Genomic DNA, 22,691 nt, shown 5'->3' with positions numbered 1-22,691 from the left:
TAATAATTAATTGAAAAACACAAGAAACGTAATGATCTCAAACCGATAACTTTAATCGTATATTTATGTTAACCAAATAATAAAAATACTACGACATAGATAAAATTCTTTTCTATGTGCTGCACACTTTTGTTTATTATATTATAAATATGATACGATAAAAGTTGTCCCACGTGAAACAGTTTTTACAACCAAATTACGAGTGGTATGGCGTCCTCTTAAAGAGAAAAATATCAAAGTAATATAATAATACCGAATACGCACAAGTCACACACACTTACACATTATGTAGGTCAACATCTTTCTGTAATACAGACTTAGATAATTGTAATATAATTACGTATTTATGACGGAACAACTAGGGTATTAGGTTTGACCATTCGATCGATTAAAAAAAAATCCGTATAAAATAACATTTATGTAACAATTATTATTATTAATAGGTTTATTACAAATTCATGAACTTACAAAAATAAGAAAATTGTAAAATTGGCTTTAATCATTGACTCAGAATAATTAGCTGACTCACATTTAAGTATATATAATCTAAACTGGAAATGAAAATTTCTAAGAATAATAATACATAATTTGGTTACGAGTCTGATTTTCCAGTTACGGCTATGTAAGGAACATAATCTATAGCCATAAGACACACAAAGAGAGTCATTATCATTTTTGGTTTTACTTCAGTAATATCTTCTGGTAAAGCATACACTCTGGCACCCGTCTTTCTGGCCATTGATATTGCATACTTAGCATTAGCTAAATTATCCTAAAAAAATAATTCAATTTAGTTACTAATCAAATATTCAAATATTCAAAAGCAATTTTTGATAATTGTTATAATTATTTTGATAATTTATTTTATTAATAATATTACCTCGGCATCACCACCCTCTTTAACTGCATTATAATTGATGGTGCCTGGTTTTATTGCATCAATTAAATCAATAATAATTCGCCCATCAGCTAATGCATGATCTTGGAATCCTCTTAAAGTTGAAGATTTATTGGCATTTTGTAACTTGTTGTTCACCCAGGTAACAATTTCTTTTTCAATTGTCGGACTTTCAAATTTAGCAAGTTGAGTTAAGACTGATAAAGTATATGCACGCATTAATTGCCAAATTAAAGCTATAATACAAAACAGACAAAATTGTTTAATCATTAGCTTATAGTTATGCTCCATATTAAATAGTTAAATTTTAAATCAAAAACGGTGAACAAATATTTTATTAATTATATCGATCTCGGCAGATATACATTACCGTTACCATTGAAAATAATATACAGATAAAGCATAGTATTGTTAATATTGAAAGCAGTTGAATGCAATAAATTAGCTGTTTCCAATATTAACAACACAATGGCTTATCTATGTATTTTAATATAAATGACGTTACCCTAAACAATTAAAATTATGGTATAATCGCAAAAAATATTAAATATGTCACAATGTTAATAACTTTGACCCATTTCTATTTTTTACTGTACCAAAAATTATTTATTTTGCTCACCTAATGTAAGTGTTGCATTTCCATTATTTAAATCTTGTTCAGCAATACCAACTAATGAAAACTTTAATTGACGACCCAACTCAACAGCATAGTTGCAATTTTCCAATTTTTCCATAAATGTTCGCAGTTTAGAAAATTTTCTACATTATAAACATATTGATGTTTGAATTACTCATACTATATTATAATTGTACAAAAACAAAGGATTTCATTACACAATTTGTTTTTTCTCTGACATTTCACATCAAATTAACGTTCAGCAGAACGTAATTACTGAGAACTGTATCGTTAGCTTTAATATTAAGATTGAATTAATCTATTATCAAAACTTAAGTTAATAACATAAGTTGTATTTGTATATAGGTATTATTAAGATATTAAACATTTTCAGCGATATATTAGCACTTTTTGATTGTAATATTTTACAGTTTTACATTCATAACTTTCATCAAAATTGAAATATTATAAAAAAACCAATAAACACAAAAAATGTGTTTAACTTTGAGTTGGATAATAGGTCAATTCACTCTAAAATAACAAGAACGGTTTGGTCCAATGCAAATTTGCCATGTTATGCATGATTCACAGAGAATAAACTTATTGTGCGCTAACTTCCTCTTATGTGAATTTGAAATGTATAACAATTTATTGGTTTAATTTTAAGATTTCAAGCGAAGTTCAAATTATAATTTTTTTACCTGTGTACTTTGGACCAATTAACAATTCCTGGTTTAATAATATCATACAATTGAAAAATTATGAGACCATCTGCCAAATCTGAATAAAGCCAATTAACATGAGGTGCAACACCCATAGAATTCATCCAATTTCTGTATGCTATAATCAAAAATTAGAGAATTGAATACACATACGAAAATGAAATAAAAAACTAATCAACATATACCGGGTGATTTTGTAATCATTATATTCGTTTTACTCATCATTTCAAAAAGAATAAATGTTAAAAAAAAAAAAATTTATTTCTAGTCTCTAAAAACAATATTTAAAAAAAAATATATACCTAGATTTTTAAATATTTTTATCCTTAACATTTTTGAAGTTTTTTACTTTTTTGAATGACAAGGACAACATACAGTTTTAATTTCACATTTCAAAGCAGAATATTTTTCTCAGTATTAAGATACATGAAAATCAAAATTAGGAAGAGTAGCTTATGAGTTATTAGTAGGGGCCGGAATTATATTCTTTTGCAGTCTATGCAGTCGGATGGGGGTTCGAAATCTTTACAAATCATGAAACAGGACCCAGGCGAGGACCCTGCAAAATGTTGGTCCACTACTCTATTCTTCTAAACTTTAAATACTTAAAACCCATAAAGTATCAAAATACTCGGAAAAATATTCTGCTTTTGAAGATGAAACTAAAACTGTGTGTCGTAATTCAAAAAAGTAAAAAACTTAGACAATTTATAAGGATAAAAATATAAATTTTTAATAAACCCGTTATTTTGTAAACACTTGAAACCGTTTAAAAAAATATTTTCAAAAAAAATAATACTTTTTGAATAATAAGTGTCCTATGTTAAATGACCTAGTATATAAACCTGAGTTTCAAATATAAATCTCATTAAAAAAATAAAAACTAACTTTTTTCTTCTCTTGTTTCTTCAATTGATTGTAATCTTGAAATTTCTCCTTCGGGTTTGTCTAATCCTGGATAATTGTTAAACAAATTAGCAACAAATGCAAGATTTAATTTGTATACACCATTCACGACATCAACGGGTGTAACAAAACTTCGACAACCTAACTTAGATGCTTGCTGCAACATTATACCTGCTCTTTTGTTCAAATCCGATTCCTTTATAGACAATAAATGTAATTTAACTATCCAAAGATTTATATACTCGATGAAAATGTTGGTTAATTAATCAAAAATAAAACATAGTTAATAACTAGGGGTCTTACTTTTAGTGAATACAAACATAAGTGTACACGGATATCGTGAACACGTATGATTAATATTTATAAAAAATGTGAATTAATAAATGCTAACACACTATCAGAATCATATTCACGTGAATTCGTTATTCTAAGAATAATTTTTAATTGATATTAACTGAGCATTTATATTATTTATATAAAAACATTTATTATTTTACAAAAATAAATAATTGTTAACTAATGATTTTTAGAAGGTGGTCAGATATTATATTACTTGACCTAAGTAGTTATACTTTATGTTATTGATTATTAAATTAATCTAAATTATTAATATGAGTAAAATCATCTTTAACCTACGAATAAAAATAGAAAAATAAGTAAGTAAAGACGTAAATACGTGAGTAATGTTATAAATTCACGGACAATTTTAAGTAATAGGTCTTAAAAATTAAACGTTAATTTCACGCGAAAACGTGAAAAGCAAGTACCTACACATGAAATAAGGAGCACTATTAAAAACATACTTATAAAAACCAAAATATATACTTATTGAATAACATTTAAAAAATAAACTATCAATTACTAAAATAAATAAGAAATATTCCAATTTTAATAATATTTGATTAGTCAAAGGTCAAAGCTAAAATAATAAAATACAACATTATTGTGTTCAATTTTAATTATTTTAAATATTGATCAATAAAAGAATATTATGTTTCTTACACACATTTACTTTTATTTATTCCTAGATCCTCAGGAAACAAAAATGTAAAAGTTATTCATAATTAGTAATTACCATTAACGCAGACATATCAACATCCGAATCAAGTGGTGCAATTTGCTTCATAAGGTATGTGTATATTTCTGAATCAGTTATATCATTTTGAAAATTATGGCATTGTCTGAAATTAGCAAAATATTTTACAATTATCTTTACTTAATAAAACTAAATATCATTTTATACCTACCTTGATACTCCAGAACGATTCAAATGGTAGTTAACCCATCCAAGAAGTATAGCTTCTGGTGACAGTTTTATAAGCTCTTCAATTTTTTCTCCATCTTGTAACAATGTAGCTAACCCAGGACAGTTTTCAAGAGTAATTTGATTAAACAATCCTTTCTAAATAATTTAAATTAAATTATAAAATTAAATTAGGTTTTTTTAATTGTTTTACTGACAAAAATATATTTACCCTAATAATTTGCCAGAGTAAACCAAGGACTAAATGTGGTTTTCCTTTAGCAAGATCATGAGCGTCAATATTCACAATATTACAACTAATAGATTGACTAGAAACTAGTGCTAGTGTTAAATTTTCTAATTTTTTGTAAACAGTAAGGTTGCTTTTATTTGTTTCTTTATTAATTGCCCTTTCGTCAATTGTATCAGGACAAGAATGATTAATAACTTTGCTAAAAAAAGATTTTAAACAATTATGATATATTATGTATAATTATACATACAAAATTACCAACATAAATAATACAATAATTGTTGGTTTTAAGTTTAAAATCTGTTTACCAGAGCAATATTCCATCTATGACCTTTTCATACAAATTTTTCCCTTTACTTTCTATTGAAGTAAATGCTTAAGGTCAGGATCATTACTCAAGCTAGTATTGATCCAATCAGAAAATGCAAGCTGTTCTTCTAAACGTACAGAATGTGTTGTTCCTTCACTTGATGCATCAGACATACCACCTAAAGTTTCTAAGTTTTCTTTTTTAGAAACAACTTGTTTAAATGAGCTAGCAACTTCTCCTGCTTTTAAGTCTGAACATAGCTAAAAAGTATATTATGTTAAATGTTTATAACTTTGAGTTTGTTTAGATGTTAGATAAGTATGTAAAATATTCAACCTTTTTAAATTCTGAAAATACAAGTTTTTCTTTTGTTTCAGTTCTTTTACCATCATAATCTTCAATAATTTTTCGAACTTTCCATGCAGGTAACTTAAAACCACATAAATCTAGGGCCTGTTGTAGTTCTGAAAGGTCAACAGTTCCATCTCCATTTTTATCAATCTAAAAAAAAATAAATTCTTTTATTCAATACAAACTGTTTTTTATGTAATTATAAAATTAAACATATTTGAAAATAGTAGAGAAGTAATTAGACATTAAAAAAATGTTAACATATTTTATGTAGGTAATTGAAAAGTTTTGTATGGAATTTTAAATGTTATAGGTTAGGTTAGAGATTAAGAGCAGGGAAAAACAAAACAAACAATGAGAAAAAACAGTAATTTTTACGCAAAATTGGATTTTGGTTGGCGTAACTCTAAAACAAATAACCGTAGATACATGGAAATTTCACTGAATATTTGTATTATATTATTTTTTTATACACGATAAAATATTTTGACTTGTTTTAAGTGGTTTACAGATATTTTCAAATTCCAATTGTTTTAGTTTTTTTTCTAAAAATGTGAATTAAATTTTATTTGTTCAAAAAGCTTGAATATTTAATACGAGATTCCTAATACATTGTTACAATGACAGATGAAAAATATTAAAAATACATATTCACAATTTTTTTTTAAAAGCATTTAAAGTTCAAATTTCGAAAAAATTTATAAAATTTAAAATTTAAAAATGATTTTGTAAATAAAAATTTATAAATTGTTCATCTTTCATTACAAATGATTGAAAATTTAAAAGAAGATTCTACGTAAGTAGATTATTAATACATTTGACCCAGTAATAGGAAAGGTGACCGACGGTGAAATAATAACACCTCAATTTGGGGAAAATATATATATAAGTTTATTTGAACAAATTCAGGATTTAAGTTGGTGCCGAGAAAGCCGAAGGCATAAAACTCGGTCAAAGTAAATTATAAAAATAATAATGCATTATACCAAATAAAATATAAACATTACTCACCACACGGCTCCGACGGAGCGGTTTACTGGCGGGAGGCAGAGGCGTAGCTAGGATTTTTTTTTTGGGTAGGCCCACTATAAAACTTTACTTGCCGACGGTAATGGGGACTTTTCCTGATTTTTTTTATTAGCTTACTAATAGAAATTACTATCAGTTTTCAATGATTATTCTTATAAATAAATGAATAATTAATTACTTAAAAATTAAAACAAATTGAACCAAAAAATAAGCATATAGTTTCAAAAGATTCAATTTTTATTTAAGTACCTAAATACTAATATTTTTACAAAATACAATTATAAATATTAATTTATATACTCGTAAACTTGTAACTTTCAATAACTTCAAATTTGGCAAACTGTAAAATCAATCCCTTTGCCTCTGCAGCCTCTCGTTTTTTAGAACTTTCTTTAAATGTATTAAGAACTTTTAAAATACTACCAAAATGAGTTTTGAAAAATTGTATACTTTTATATTTTGAGACCCATCTAGTATCACAGTGCTATGGGATTTTGAAATTTGTTTCTTGAAAAAAGCACGATGACGAAGAGTAGATACTGATTGAAATGCAAAAACAGCTTCTAATAAGCCTATTATTTCGCCTACTTCTTGAACATTTTGTGTAACATTAACAAGAACTAGATTTAGCCTGTGAGCATGGCAATGTATATATGGGTATGGATATTTTGCTAAAGTTCTTATTTTTGTTTGAACACTTGAAAATTCTTCCGACATAACTGAAGCACCATCATATAATGACTAACACATTTACCAATGTCTAAACCCGTGTTATTTAAAAAATAATATCAATCCGTTACACAACGCTTGGGCATTTAATTCATTTAATTCAATAAATCCTAAAAATCTTTCTTTTATTTTTGAATCGTATACATATCTTATACAAACGCTCATTTTCAATTTTCGATTCATCTCTAGCCTCATCAACAATTAGACTAAAAATGTTGCTCCCGAGATTAACTTCTTTTACTATTTTACGTAATGTAAGATTCGATGCAGCTTTAATTAAATCATTTTGTATATCAGGTGACGTATATTTACTATTTTTTGGTAATGATTTAAAATTAGTTTTAAAATTTTCATTTTCTAATGAATGTAATTTAATCATTTCTAAAAAATTACCTTCGTTTACGTCATGACAAGGCCAATTTGGATTATCTTCGGTAGAATTGATTTTTTTATGTTCTCGTATTCCGATGTCTTGTCGAGAACAATACAAAATGCATCGTATTATACTTGTTAATGTTTCTCTACTATTTATAATTTGGTCCTTAACTTGTTGGTTAATTTGAGATGAAACTGAACCGGTTTTTTTCGTTGACAGCCATGAGTTGTATTTTATTACAGCATTTTTGTGAGAACTAGTATTTTCATGTTTTTTTGTCAGGTTACTAATATTTTTCCAATCAGAATATCCACGATTAATTAAAGCATCTTTTTCAGTATGAGACTGAGAAACCGTTAGGTGAGGAGGAAAATGACGACAGTAATAACACAAATCAGCATTTAGCGTAATTGAATATTCCAACCAAGGATATTTACTATACCAACTGCTTTGAAAACATCGATTTTTTCCGTAAATAACTGTACGAGGAAAATTAATAACAGGTTGTACGGCATTTTCGTCACAAGTTGAACTTAAATCAAGAACGTTCAATTTTAAAAGTTCATCGGAATTTGTTTGTTTCGAATCTGGTTTTATTGATTCAACTACTGTAGTAGATGTACAAGGAAAATAAATTTTCGATGGATCCAAAACACTTGAAACATTTTCAGTGACATCATTTGATTTAAGTTTATTAGGAATCAAAAACCGTTTCATATTATTTATTAAATGTTCACTGTAACGACAACAACCATTCGAGATTGCGAATCGCTCAATATTAATAATTATAGGTAGATACTAGGTAAATGCTTAAAACGTTTATGAGTTTAATCGTGAAACTAAATTTCCAACAAAACTTTATCTCGAGAATTTTATAAGCAACGATTTTATCGATTACCTATTTTTCAATATTATTTTTACGTATCGTCTATCGATTAGTGCGATAGTCCTTATGACATTTTAATGATGTCGCCGTCTTGATACAGACAAATTATTATAGTGTTATAATAATATTATACATTTATGTAAAAACTGTCGTAAAAACGTGTATAAGTGTCTGAATATATTATTTTTAATATTATTGGTATTTTTCTAGAGAAAATCTGGGTAGGCCCGGACCTACCAGGCCTACCGACTGGCTACGCCCCTGGCGGGAGGACAACAATAATGTACCATAATACATAAGTATAATAATAATAATATAATAGTATGGTAATAATAATATAATAGCATAGTAATAATACCCTAAAAGTACCGGCCACGGTGAGAATAATAATAATGATGTACCAAAAACGTTACCAGTAAAATAGTGTGTGTCCTGTGCCGCCCTTCGGCGCATCAGCAAAACGCTTGCTACTCGCTCATGGTACCGGGAGCTGAGACGGGAAAAAAGTTAGTGGTGGCTTTTGCTGGTGTCGGTCAGTACTTTGCGATCTTGGGTGGCACGGAAAAACGACAGGTGAGGGAGGGGGTCACATACGTACAGCTAACATGAGTGGCCGGTACTCTGAGCCGTGGGTACTAGGAGGGGAGCGTGTGTGCGACTGCCGGAACGGTGGTGCAGTATTGGATCTCTATCTCGTCGCATGTCGCGCTCCTATGGCACCTTCTAGTACAATTATAAATTATAATAATATTGGTTTGCGTTGGACCTCACAGAAACCCCCCCATGAAGGTTCGCTACATTGGAGAGAGCTTTCATGGATGACGATGTTTGAACGCAAACTTAAATAATAATCGGTAATAATAATTGACGGGAATTTCATACGGGAGATGTGTTCGATCCGTTCTTATGATACCTGAGTGCTAACAATGACTTCAGCCTGCTGCAATGGTGAACTGATCGGTTCGTAGAACGGACGGAGGTGAATAATATTGTAAGTCCCAATAGTTCTGTTGGTGTTTGGATCTGCCAGAGTATATGCATTGTCTTGACGACGGCTGGTGATCACGTAGGGCCCTTCGTATAGCAAGAAGAATTTCTGTATACATTTGTCGACGGAGGAACTTAGGCGATGCGTTTTCACCAACGCGCGGGTACCGATGACAAATAATAGGGGTACGCCCTGCTTGTCATGGCGGTGTTTTCTTCTTTCGGAATGGGTGAGCTGGATCTCTCGGGCCATGGTCAGTTTAGTTCTCTGTGCTAGAGGAAGACGAAGAGGAAACGAAACGACATTTCCGAATGGGTTATATTGTTTGACGGAAAGAAAAAGCTCTTGTGGGGTGTGGCCTGTTGACTCATGGACAGTGTTGTTTAACACCCATTCAATGTACGATACGTACCGTGGCCACTCTGTATGGTTTTCGTGGCAGTACGCCCGGAACATACGTCCGAGTTCTCTCAATACTCTCTCAGCTGGATTGGACTGGGGATGGTACACAGATGTCATTGTTGGCGGTACACCGAGGGGCGAGGGCTAACAACCGATTCTGCCACACGTTGCTCCGGAACTGTACACCATGATCGGATACGAGGCATCGGGGTTTACCATATGTGGATATATAATCATCAATCATACGATTGGTTACCGTGACAGCGGTGGCCTTCTTCACTGGGTATAGACGGACAAATCGGAAGAAGTTATCTAGTACGTCAAAAATATATCGGACTTGGTTCCAACCCGGAGGGAGAGGGCCATATAGATCGACTAATACTCGCCCGAGTGGGACATCAGCCAGAACAGATCGCATTTCCCCTTCTATACGGACTGTAGACGCTTAAGTCTTCTGACACAACACATAAATTCGGACTACTTCTCGGATACGTGTCTGAAAGCTTTTGAAAAAACAGAAATCACGTATGGCGAGTATGCACTTCTTTGGTCCGACATGGCCAAAATGACGATGCACCTGAGTGATCAGTTCGTCTACCCTGTTGATGGGGATGTAAACCAGCCATTGATCAGTAGACTTGTGTCGTCGATAAAACAGTACCCCCTCTACTAAGCTATAGTGTTCGAGATACGGGGTCTGCTGACTCTGGGGGTCTTTCAGCAACTGTTGAAGTCTATCGAGGTTAGGGTCCTCCCTTCTGAGACAAGCAAATTGATTTGAAAGACGATATTTGACGCTCAAACTCGGCTTGAACCTTTTTTGACGTGATTGTTAAAACACACGGACAACTGGATATCACCTTCTCCGCCTCCTCTCGTCCAGCAGAACTTCTGGATAGAGCATCAATAACATTATCTGAGCCGGGGATGTGTTTTACTTGTAGATTGAACTCTTGAAGGTGTAACGCCCATCGAGTTAATCGAGCGTTTCGCAGGCGACATTGGATTAAAAAAGTTAAGGCTTGATGATCAGTCAGGACAGTGACTGGGTATCCTAGGATGAATACCCGAAACTTCTCACAAGCAAAGACTATAGATAACAATTCCAATTCTGTTATGGAGTAATTACGCTCTGCGGTGTTTAACGTGCGGCTAGCAAAAGATATGGTACGTCGGTCTCCTTTTGGAGAGATTTGAAACAGCTCAGCACCGAGTCCAACTTTACTCGCATCAGTCTGAAGGTAAAACCTCTGGTCGAAATGTGGATGTGACAGATATTGTTCTGTGAATGATTCATGGACCGCATTAAATAGCTTCAGCTCTTCATACCCAAAACGCCAAGTACAATCTTTTTAGATGAGTTCAATAAGCGGGCTTATAATTGAGGCATGGTGACACGAAAATTTCCGATAGAAATTACAAAAACCTATAAATGATTGTAGCTCTTTTTTATTCCGAGGTTGGGGAAACTCACGAATGACTTGAAGCTTTAACGGATCCATAGACCTCCCAAGTGGAGTCACAATGTGTCCGAGGAACTTAATCTTTTGTCGGAGAAACTCACACTTGGACAATTTCAATGTCATTCCTGACATGGATATTCTCTTAAACAAAGCGGCGTGGCGTACAAGATGATCGTCAAACGAGGTGGATGAAATTAAAACGTCGTCGACATATATGTGCAGATCGTCTAGGTTATTGTCTGTCCCATTGATTTTAATGTTAAGCACAGCCTCTAATGCTTTGCCGAATGCTGTATTCGAAATGTTTAGACCGAAAGGTACGACGCAGCACTGATAAGTCCACCCTTCAAAAACAAACGCTGTGAATTTACGTACTGTGGGATGTAAAGGTACTTGCCAATATCTGGCACTAAAATCCAGACTGGAGAAAATTCTTTTCTCTTCGAACCGAGCTAAAAGTTGGTTAAGTGGAGGAGACGTATCGCGCATCGGTAAAATTAACCGATTCACGCGTCGAGCATCGAGGCATAAACAAACTGACCCATCCGCTTTCGCTACACATACCATTGGGTTGCAGTAAGGGGAGGAACAACGTTCGACAACCCCCCATGAAAGCATTCGTTGGAGTTCCTTTTCAACAGCAGGTCTACGGGGGAATGGTATTGGGTATGGTTTCACTTTGAAAGGTACATCTTCTGATACTTCAAAACAGCAACTGTATAATTTGTTTAGCCCAGGTCGATCATCAAAAATGCTATGATATTGGTCCAGTAGACTTATGAGTTTTGATCGTTCCTTATCCGGTACTTCGTGGAAATTTACTATACACTCGGGCCATGGTTTTGCAAGTGGATCGGTAACTGGTTGTGTATGATCGACACAGTCCAATGGGTCACACGGAACGGATGTCAGCGTAGAGACTTGCTTTACGAAAGAAATGTCAGATATGCAGTGTTCCATTGCAGTAGGCATGAATCGGTCTAGTTCATGATGTACGATGATCTGGGTTATCTGGGTAGATGTGATATCTCCGATCTCTGGTCGGAATGGCGAAATGGTGTTCCATTTCGGGAACTCGACCTGGTGGGTTACATAATTCAAATCGACTCCGTATTGGATAAGCCAGTCATCGCCGAGAATCATTTCAGTGGACAGATGGGGAATAACCAGAAAAATCCCTGGAGCTTATGTCCAAACACACTTAGTGGTACATACACTTGCCGGGTGATCTTCTTACTTCGACCTTGGATGGCGGTGGAAATAGTGACCCCCGTTATGGGAAGCGTAGACAGTTTCGATGCGGTGTTAGTTTGACTCTTCAGGGTCGCGAAAAATTGTTCGGAGACCGCAGATATGGACGCACCAGAATCCAACAGTGCGGACGTACTTATTCCGAAAATTTCGACGTGAAGCTCAGGACGTTTCACAGTGCGTTCAGGAAAATCAATGGGAGACGAAAATGGTTGGTTGCAGACAGATGGGTTTTGGCTCTCGTCACGTGCTGCAATCACTGGCGAGAAGCTTCCTCGTTTCCCGACACATTTAATTGATGAATGGGCGGGGCGGCGTAGTCGCAGGCTGATTCCTCGGTGGCTGCCCTCGATTGTACCCTCCGCGATAGCCTTGTCGGTTGTCCTGTGCCCTCCGTTTGTTTTGTTGATTGGGTTGAATATTGTTGTGATGTGGTCGGTGATCATCCTGACGTGGCTCACAGAACGATGTGGACTCTTCGAATTCAGTCAAAACAGCTAACAATTCGTTTGTATCACGTGGTCCACGTCCTCGTAGGGCCATACTAAGGGGAATCGGATAGTGTTGTATTATTGTCGAAACCAAATCAATTGGGTCAATGGGTGGTGACAGATACTTTGCCCCAGCAATCCATTGCATGGCGTGCGTTGCGAGACCATCGTATCTCGTGTATTGAAATGGCCGAAACACCTTGTTGCGAGTCTTACGTTGAGTCGCATCGGACCAAAAACGTTGACGGAATAATATTGGGAAATCATCGTAGCTCGGAGGGGTGGGGATTAGTGAATGGAACCACAGACGAGCATCTCTATTAAGTCTACGTTGTGCAGAAATTAATTGTTGGTCTGCTGACATTGGAACATTCTCAAAATATACATCTAGCTGGCGGATAAAACGTTCTGGATGGATGGAACGGGTTTGTCCTGAGAATTCCGACACAGCATCGTTGAGGCGTTCTTGAGACCCAAAAAATGACGAATGACCCTGACCTGTGATATTCAACATTGTATAATTACCCACGGGATTCATTGTTGATGATGTAGGTATGGTGTTCCCCTTAAATGATTGAAAACCTTGGGACATATCTGGCGGTGCTGGGGTGTGCGTTGGTAACCCAGCTGTCTCATTGGCGGGTGGTGTTGGATTTGGTTGTTTGACAAAACGGTTCAAATCACTCCGGATTGTACGAACATCGTCCTCCAGCGAGATTATACGGTTGGTGTTGCGTCCGATAGTTTCGTTTAGTTTAACCGTTTGATGTTCAGAACGGGCCATGTCATCTTCTAATTTTGTGGTTCGTGTATCAATTGACTGCCACCTCTCCAAACATTCATCCCACCACGCAGTCATATCCTCCCTCATGGCATGGATTCCGGCTTCATTGGACCGTTGACTTGCCAGTAACTGCTTAAACATATTCTGAATCGTTTGATGGGGGGTGCTCTGCTTGGATGTGGATTGACTAGAGATCATCTTTACAGTCTCAGTGGTTCCAGTATCAATAGACGTTGTGACAACAGGAAGCATGTTGGATCCGGACGGGGTTAAAATTTCTGGTTGGAGAATTTGATCGATTAATCGGACTGGTGGCTTGGTGTTTCTTTTCCCGGCACTGTCCATCCACGAACAGGTCAACCAATATAGATGCTACGACTGATGAGATTCCAAAAAAAAACAGAAAACCCACAACGAGACGTTCGAAACGTAACAGAAAACGGTCAACAAATTATATTGAGGACAAAAAAAACAATATTAATACGACTGCCGAACAGCGAGAAAAATAAATAAATAAGTATCTAATTGTCTTACGACAAAAGATTAATTAAGAAAAAAACAATATGTAAAACGAGAATGAGTATCCTAGGACAAATATGTCGATAGCAAAATAAGTCAGGAAATAAATCTATCAATGAAAAAGATCACCGGTAACGCCGGGACGACACATGAACAACACACTAGTTTGTTTGGTAATAAAATTTTGAAAATCACCGTGGCGCGGGATATATTAGAATGTATGTGCATAATTCAAATGAATAGTATAATAAAAAATAATAACTAAAGAGTACGAAAATAACTCAATACTACACGAATAATGATTAACGAATAATAGTTGTACTCATACAGTACTAGGAGAATACAAAAATAATTATTCGTGTTGAACGACAACAATCAGAGTCGTTATTACGGAATAATACGAAAACGCGACAATCGTCGAGACTGAAACCACAACTCGATAACTATTAATAAAATAAAATGGATATAGTGTTAGGCACCACGCCAAGTAATCATTTTACGCTCCTACTAAGTAGGCACAAATACTCCTGACGACCCCCCCATACGTGCACGGGACGTACAAACGACGGCATCGGTGTGCGACAACCTACATTGTGGGTGACGATAATCACCGCGGGCTACAACGTATGGCAAACTTATAACTAACCGTCGGTGTGTGTACGGGCCTAACATGGATCATTAATTTTTGGTCAGTCTACCAACCGGGATTCGACTACGTATAAAGTACAAAAAAATCATTGTTGCAAAAATAAAACATTAATAAAAAACTAAATTGCACGCGCGTGGATCTATACGTGGACGGAAAAATTGTCGTCAGACAGTATACCAGGCGAACTAAACAAAATCTCGACTGATGGGCTATATGAGCATGATCAGGAATAAACTAAATAAATATGCAATACGATAATAATGATGATGTACGTAGAACGTTGATACTATCAGAATTTACTAAACAAAATAATATGGGGAACGACCGAACAGCTGTGGTGGAACGATACGCACCCAAAAATAGAACATTAATATAATACAGATAGTCAGCGGCGCGGCGGTAGACCGATCAAAATAAAGTGCTACTGGTTATGTAAGTGAACCAGGTAAAATGGGATGAGATATATATATACAGGCACACGTCGACGTGTACAGATAAGCACTTTACATTACGCCCCATTTCCGCCGATCAAACTTGCACCATGATGACGAGACACCTCCTGTCGATGGTGAACACCTGAATAGCAGTTTCGCGGCGTTAGCAAAGCACGGGGCAAAGCACGGCATAAAGCGGAGATCGTGAACTATATAGCTATACATATTACAAATATATATATATATAGCCTTGTATTATAAATCGTGACGGATTTTCGTCTTATGGCTCGTGTGTCGCGGCCTTGAAAATTTACTCCCAGCGCGCGTATAGAAGATTCACTTCAATAATGTACAAATCGAAATAGTCAAAATTTATCATTCAAGAATATCATACAATAATAATTGTAGGTACCTACAAAATATTTATAAATAATAAGTAATAACTAATGAGTACTTAGTAAGTAGGGGCTATGAATCGGGGCTTCAAGGGCTCGTATATATTGATGTCTTAATAACGTGGGAGTTTAAATAAACATGGTACATTGTTACCCCTACGTATATTATTATTAATTAGTACCTAATTAGTTAATACGACATTATTAGTTTTTATCTATAAAAATAAATACGACATTTTTCGTAAATGTATCTTTTTTCTAATAGTATTATATTTTACGAACTTATAACTACTTGTATAAATAATATTTGGATAATATGAAAATTCAAAATTAACTTAATTGGGATTATTAAAAAAAAAATATAAGTTGATTTTAAGTTAACGTAGATACAAATGAGTTAGGTTAAAGTTAAGTTAATTAAAACAGCCAACTATTAAGTTAAATTAATAAGTTAAAAATATCTTAACTTTTAACTTATTAACTCGTTAATTCCCAGCCTTGCCTTTTAGGATAGTTAAAATGCTTAAATTTTCTTCAACAGTATCTTTTCTAATAGGAAAATGAATCTAGATTGGATTTTGAAGGGGCAAAAGTAAAAATTCCCCAGTAGTTTTCAAAAGTAGCATCAAAAACAAAAGAAAAATTAAGGAAAAATAGTCATCGACAAAATCGATTTTGGTTTTTGGTGTAACTCAAAAACAAATGACCGTAGACACAGAAATGTTCAATGAATATTAGCATTTTTTATACACGATAAGCTTTTCAAAATATTTTTTGCATTTTTTAATTGTTTTGAGCGGTTTACGGACATTTTCAGTTAGGTTTTTTCTCTATAAATATCAATGAAATTGTATTCGTTGGGTCAAAAAATTAGAAAATTTAGTACAAGACTTCTAATATATTGTTACAATGACAGTGAAAAATATTAAAAATACCTTGTCACAATTTTTTTTGATAAGCATTTAAAGTTCGGATTTTGACAAAAAACGTAAAAATCATGTGCAAATTATTTTGAGTTAGAAATTCATAAAAATTTAACTATTTAAATATAAGATTTAAAATGTAATACAAGCATCCTTATAAGTTTATCTACCTTTATCAACAAAAAATATCTTTAAAAAATTAAATAAAATTTTTATGAGGTTTGAAATTCATATTATTACAACATTTGATATTCACTCGATTTCTCATGTAACGATTTTCTTATTTTATTGTAATTAAAATACGAATGACTGTAGATACTTGAAAATTGCACTGAGTGTTTGTACCTATTAGCATTTTCTATACACGATAAAATTTTGAAAATAATTTGACTCTTTTTGAGCTGTTTACGGACATTGTCAGTTTTTAATTTTTTTAGTTATTTTTTGTATAAATAACAATTAAATTTTATTTGTTGGGTAAAAAAGCGTGAAAATTGAATGCTAGGCTCCTGATATAATGTTACAATGAAGTTGAAAAATATTAAAAATACATAAGTACAATTTTTTTTTATAAGCATTTAAAGTTCGAATTTTGACAAAATTTATCAAATTTAAAATTTCATAATTATTTTGTAGTTAAAAATGTATAAAATGTTCAACTTTTATAGTTATAAAAGGATTGAAAATTTAAAACAAGATTCCATGTAAATAGGTTGTATATTATAAATTACTTTATTCATCTTAATATCATCAAATATACTTAGTAATATCATAGTGGCGCCGAAGTCCATGTTTATGTATGGCAGCTGCCATACATATAAACATTTAGCTGGGGGGTGGGTTCATAGGAAAATAAAATTATGAAAATTAATAGGAATAGGATCCCAAATTATTAAGTAATATTGCCCATCGAGAGTAATAACAATATTAATATTGATCTTAGATATTTTGTAAAATGGTAGATAATATATATATATCAAAATAAATATATAGACATGAAGTTAATAACTTTTACTCTGTAAAGAAAATATGCAATTATTGATGTTAATAAATATGATAACATTTTAAATTATTTAGTATTTTATTTCTTAAATTGAGTTAAATCTATAAGAATTAAGTCAGTATTTCTTTTTTATTCTTAAATAAAGATGAAGAGATACAGTGATTTTAGGATTTAGCTAAAAAATATGGTTATATGGGTTACACCACTACACCAGTTATGGGTAAATGAGTACAAATCACTGACTGTTCAACATTTAATTTACTTGTATATGCCTTTTAAATTTTAAAATTACCAGGCAATTGTTTGGACTATTAATATCTATTATGATCGAGGGGATTATACCAGTTGGCCACTTTCTTATATATCAAGGCTCTCTAATAAATTCTAATAGATTCTATTAGTGTTTAAGCCAGGGCTTGTATTTGAAAAAAATTCTGTTTTATGTTATTTGCAATTAAAACGTTACACAATGTTTGCGTTTATTTTAATTCTGAATTAAAACATTATCCAAGTTTTGCGTTTATCTTTATATTGAATTAAAACGTTATCTAAGTTTTGTGATTATTGTTATTTAGAACTAAAACGTTATACAAGTTTTGCGTTTATAGTTATTTAAAATTGTGTAAATACCTATTAAATTTAAAAATAATAACTAATGTGGGTAATGGCCCAGATACGGAATATATTATAATCGATTTTTAGATTGTTTGCATGAAATAAATGTTTCTACAAAACCAATAGACCTTTTAAATAAATAGATTTAAAAATATTTCGTTTTCCGTTATGTTTTGTTTAATGGTTTATAATATAGTTTGTTATATTCTTTTTTTTATCGCTTTCCGTTAAAATTACGTTTACAAATTAAAATCGTTTTTCGTCAAACATAACGTTATTATAACATTAGTAAGTCCTGGATTAAGCTGAAATTGACATATTATTATCAAATTTAAAGGTTAGACATTTAAAACAATGTAAATCTTTAAAATGCTTATAATTTGCTTTAAAATTAAATATCAAAAATAAACCTATTGTGGGGTCCTGGGTTTTTACCTTTAAATTTGATTAAAGGTCAATTCGCTCTAATATTGAAAATAACAGTAAAACGGACTCATCTAAACGTAAAATTTGGTATGTTACCTATGTGTTAGTAAGACGGAGATAACACATATGGGAGATAATGTCATCTTAAGTTATTCAACAACATAATGTAACAAATATTGTCTGTGGTCCAAACGCAACATAGCAAATTTGTGTTTAGTATAACCAATCCTTCCTGGGTAAATTTTATTTTGAGTTTTATCTTATTATTTTATAATTTTATGTTATATGAATCAAAAGTTGTCCTTGTAATCCATTTTTTAGAGTACCTACAAAAATTGCATTTTGAATTGAAATTGGAGCCCTAGCACGAATTGCTGCGGTCGAAACTAGAAAGCGACTGATGATTTCTGCAACAACGATGATGGTGACGCGGCGCCGACGGTTTACGACGAGAGCCCGAACGGCATAAGGATTTTCGATATTGGTACTTATAACGTCGAACGGCAAAAACGAAACTGTTGTTGACGGCCTGTAGTTCTGTACTCTGTAGTAAGCAAGTGACGATGAGGCGGGAATGAGGCACCCCTCCGTACTGCTGGCGAGGACTAACGTGTGACGACTGACGAGTGACGACGTGTTCTGGGCGGGGAGTGTTCACGGAGCAGAGTAGTCATAGGTGGAGGCGGAAGATTCACCGCCGCTGTGTGGACTGCGCACACTAAACTGACGATAAAACGATGTTTGTGTTGAGATGGTTTTTCGTCTTTGTCTATCGCATGCGTGATACCTATAATATTATACGAATTTATTCTGCTAGAACGACGACGTGTTCTATTTCCAACACGCCGATGACCGATCGATCTATTAGGCCAGGGGTCGGCAATCTTTTTACCTACACGGGCCATAATTTGTTTCAGTTTTTTATGGAGGGCCGCATACAAAATTAAAATATTAAAAATATAATTTTAACATATAATTATTAATATATTTACAGATAGCAACATACGTCATATTATGAGTTCAACATTGCGGTTGTCCTTATTAACTAATTCTTAATTAAATACATAAGTAGAGAAAATTTAGAAGTTTAAAAATAATTATTAATTAATTCTTGAATGCATTTTAGTATACAAATATTAAGTTACTAGTGTGATTTTTGAGGTTGAATTTTTCCTGCCAATTCGTTAATATCCGCTTTTATATTGGATGTTGATATCCTTAAATCAGCATTCAAGTGTTCATCGCTTAATCGTGAACAATATTTATTTTTTCGAAATTTAAGTATTGAGAATGTCTGCTCACAATTATATGTGCTACCGAAAGCAGTAATCATTTTTTTAGCAAAAATTTTGATGCCTTTAAAATCTATTTCAGAAATACTTGAATAAAATATTTTTAGGTCATTACTTTCTTTAAAAGCATTTTAAGAATATCGTTGTTCTGCAATTCTATGACTTCCATCTGTAAATTAGATTCAACATCGTCAATGTCGAGTTTACCAAAAAAATTATATTATAATATCATATTAGGTACCAATCATATTTTCGTCAGCAAGTTGAAGCTGGGAAAATAATTTTAAAATAAATTCCAAAGGTCAACCACATATTCTACTTGATTATTATATCATTTATCAAAACAATATTTTATCTCTATTAGAAATGTTTAGTAAAAGACAAATTATTAACATAAATTATTTAACGGGACGTTATATTTAAAACCGGTACACAACTACAGTAGATACCGACCAAACCGCGACGTAAATGGCAACCCTATATGCATACTGACCGTTTCTAAGGAGTTAAATATAGGCAATTTTCTATTTGTGTACATGCGGGTTGTGTAAATTTGTGCGTATTAAGTGATCATTAGTGTGAGTGACTGAGTGTAAATAAATAGCGAAGCGCACCCGTACGTGCACGCACATGTCAGTAACACAGCATTTTACACGCTATATTACAAATGTGAATTTGTGTGAAACACTGAAACTTAGTTTTGTATTTCCAATAATATAGCTTACTGAGTGACATTACAGTATGAACACTTATTATACAAATTGAAGAGAAGAAGTTTATCTAGGCTTGTATAGGAGTCGATTTTCGATATTTTATTTTCAAAGTTCAATACCTATTTAACTCTAAAAACTTGTGATATTTTACTTTTTCAATTTAAATTATTGAGTTTAGTAATTAAAATATTTAAAATTGACTTTTAAACAGGAATAAATTAACTTTTCTACTACAATATTGATAATGGGTGTATTTACTCTCAAACCGCTCAATAAACCATATTATTGGAAATACGAAAGTACATTTTCATAGAATTTTTCAATGCTATTCATACCCCTTAATAGAATACCACACACGCACTCCGGTTTTCTCTGTCTTATAGTACGCACATAATGCATGGGTGGAAATGAAAATCTGGTACAATTATTGCCTATTGGTGGAGGGTTAAGTAATATTTATATGTATCTACACATGGACAAAAAAACTGCTTTGAAATAACAGTTGAAATTTTATAACAAATAACATAACAAAAATTCTGAAGTTTTTGAGGTTTTTAGTTTTTTGGATGACAGAAAACCTACATTTTTTATTTTAATCCCGGAGCAGAATATTTTTCTGTTCATTTCAGTGTAAATATAGAAAATGAGGAAGTCGTTTTGTTGTATAATGGTCGATTTTTAGTTACTCATTGTGCTCACCGTATGTACAATGGATGTGCTTAAATTGAATTAAATGATTTCAACTAGGAAACTGCATGGCATCCTATATTTCTAAAGATATACATTAATTGTTTATATAAGGTACATTTAGAATTTAGAAATCTGATGGCGTGGTACACCTAAATGGCTTAAAATTTGTTAAAATATTTTGAATATTTTATCGTTTATGGAAAATAATAAAGTACGTAAAAACGTAATGGTGAAAAGTTTCAAATTCCTATAGGCTACAATATTAAGGCTACTATATTAAGATTTTTTATAATTACAAAATAATAACTAAAATTGTTATTTTCGTTTACATATTATCTAATTTATAAGAGGGTCACTGGGTGGATTTTACCCTTAGGTCATGAAGCTTAACTCAAATAACAACAATTAAATTTATTTTACGAAAATTGAATAAATTAATCTATGCATGTTTAAATATACATATATATAAAGTATACCTACACAAGTACACAGTACCTACATAATATAGGGTTTTGAAGTATACAACTTATAAGGAAATTTGTATTATAAATTTTAAGCTTTTTGACCAATCATACAACTATTTTATTAATATTTATAGAAAAAATCAAAAACTGCAAAATGCTTACAAATACTTTAAAATTAGTCGAAATATTTTAAAAATATTGTGTATAGAAAATGATAAGTTAAGTAATACAGTGGAATGTTTCAAGTTTCTATAGTTAATACCTTTTAATATTGACAATAGGCTAAAATGTTTGATTAGAAATAGTTACTATACTTTTGAATTAGTTTTATGTACATGTCATGTGTGTGTATTTTTTATATTTTTATTTCTGAAAACACATTTTATTGTACCTAGAAAAAACGTTAAACTCTAATTACGTGGGAGGTTTTTGGTAGAAAATTGTAACTAGTTAGTACTTTGACGCCTCAAAAGTTTATTTTTCTGACGTTTTATGAAAATGATTAACTATAGAGATATTCAATTTTCACCAATATCTCAATTCACTAGACATGATGATAGGTATAATGTCAAATTATTTTGTCTCTTTTTGTGCTGGTTTTTGGATATTAATTGTCATTTTTGACGTTTTAGTTTTTTCGTATAAATAATCAAACATAATTTTATTCTTGAGTAAAAAGCATTATCGTTTAATACATGATGTATACATAATGTTTATTAATTAGTCATTACAGCAAATGAACAATTAAAAATATTATATAGTCACAATTTGTTTAAATTTTTTAAAATTTGTTATAATCGAAAAAAATTGCAAATTATTTGAGGTATAGTTAAAAATTCATAACAGTTTACTGGAAAAAAAAGTTTGGGC

General features: G+C 32.2%; 1 pseudogene; it reads right to left on the bottom strand.

Annotated features, from left to right (window-relative positions):
* Positions 1 to 592: 592 nt before the first annotated feature.
* LOC132937226 (plastin-1-like) lies at positions 593 to 8,150 on the bottom strand (annotated as a pseudogene).
* Positions 8,151 to 22,691: the final 14,541 nt, after the last annotated feature.

This window comes from Metopolophium dirhodum, chromosome 1 (assembly GCF_019925205.1).
Source record: "Metopolophium dirhodum isolate CAU chromosome 1, ASM1992520v1, whole genome shotgun sequence".
Lineage (NCBI taxonomy): Eukaryota > Metazoa > Arthropoda > Insecta > Hemiptera > Aphididae > Metopolophium > Metopolophium dirhodum.
This window is presented reverse-complemented; position numbering and strand designations above follow the sequence as displayed.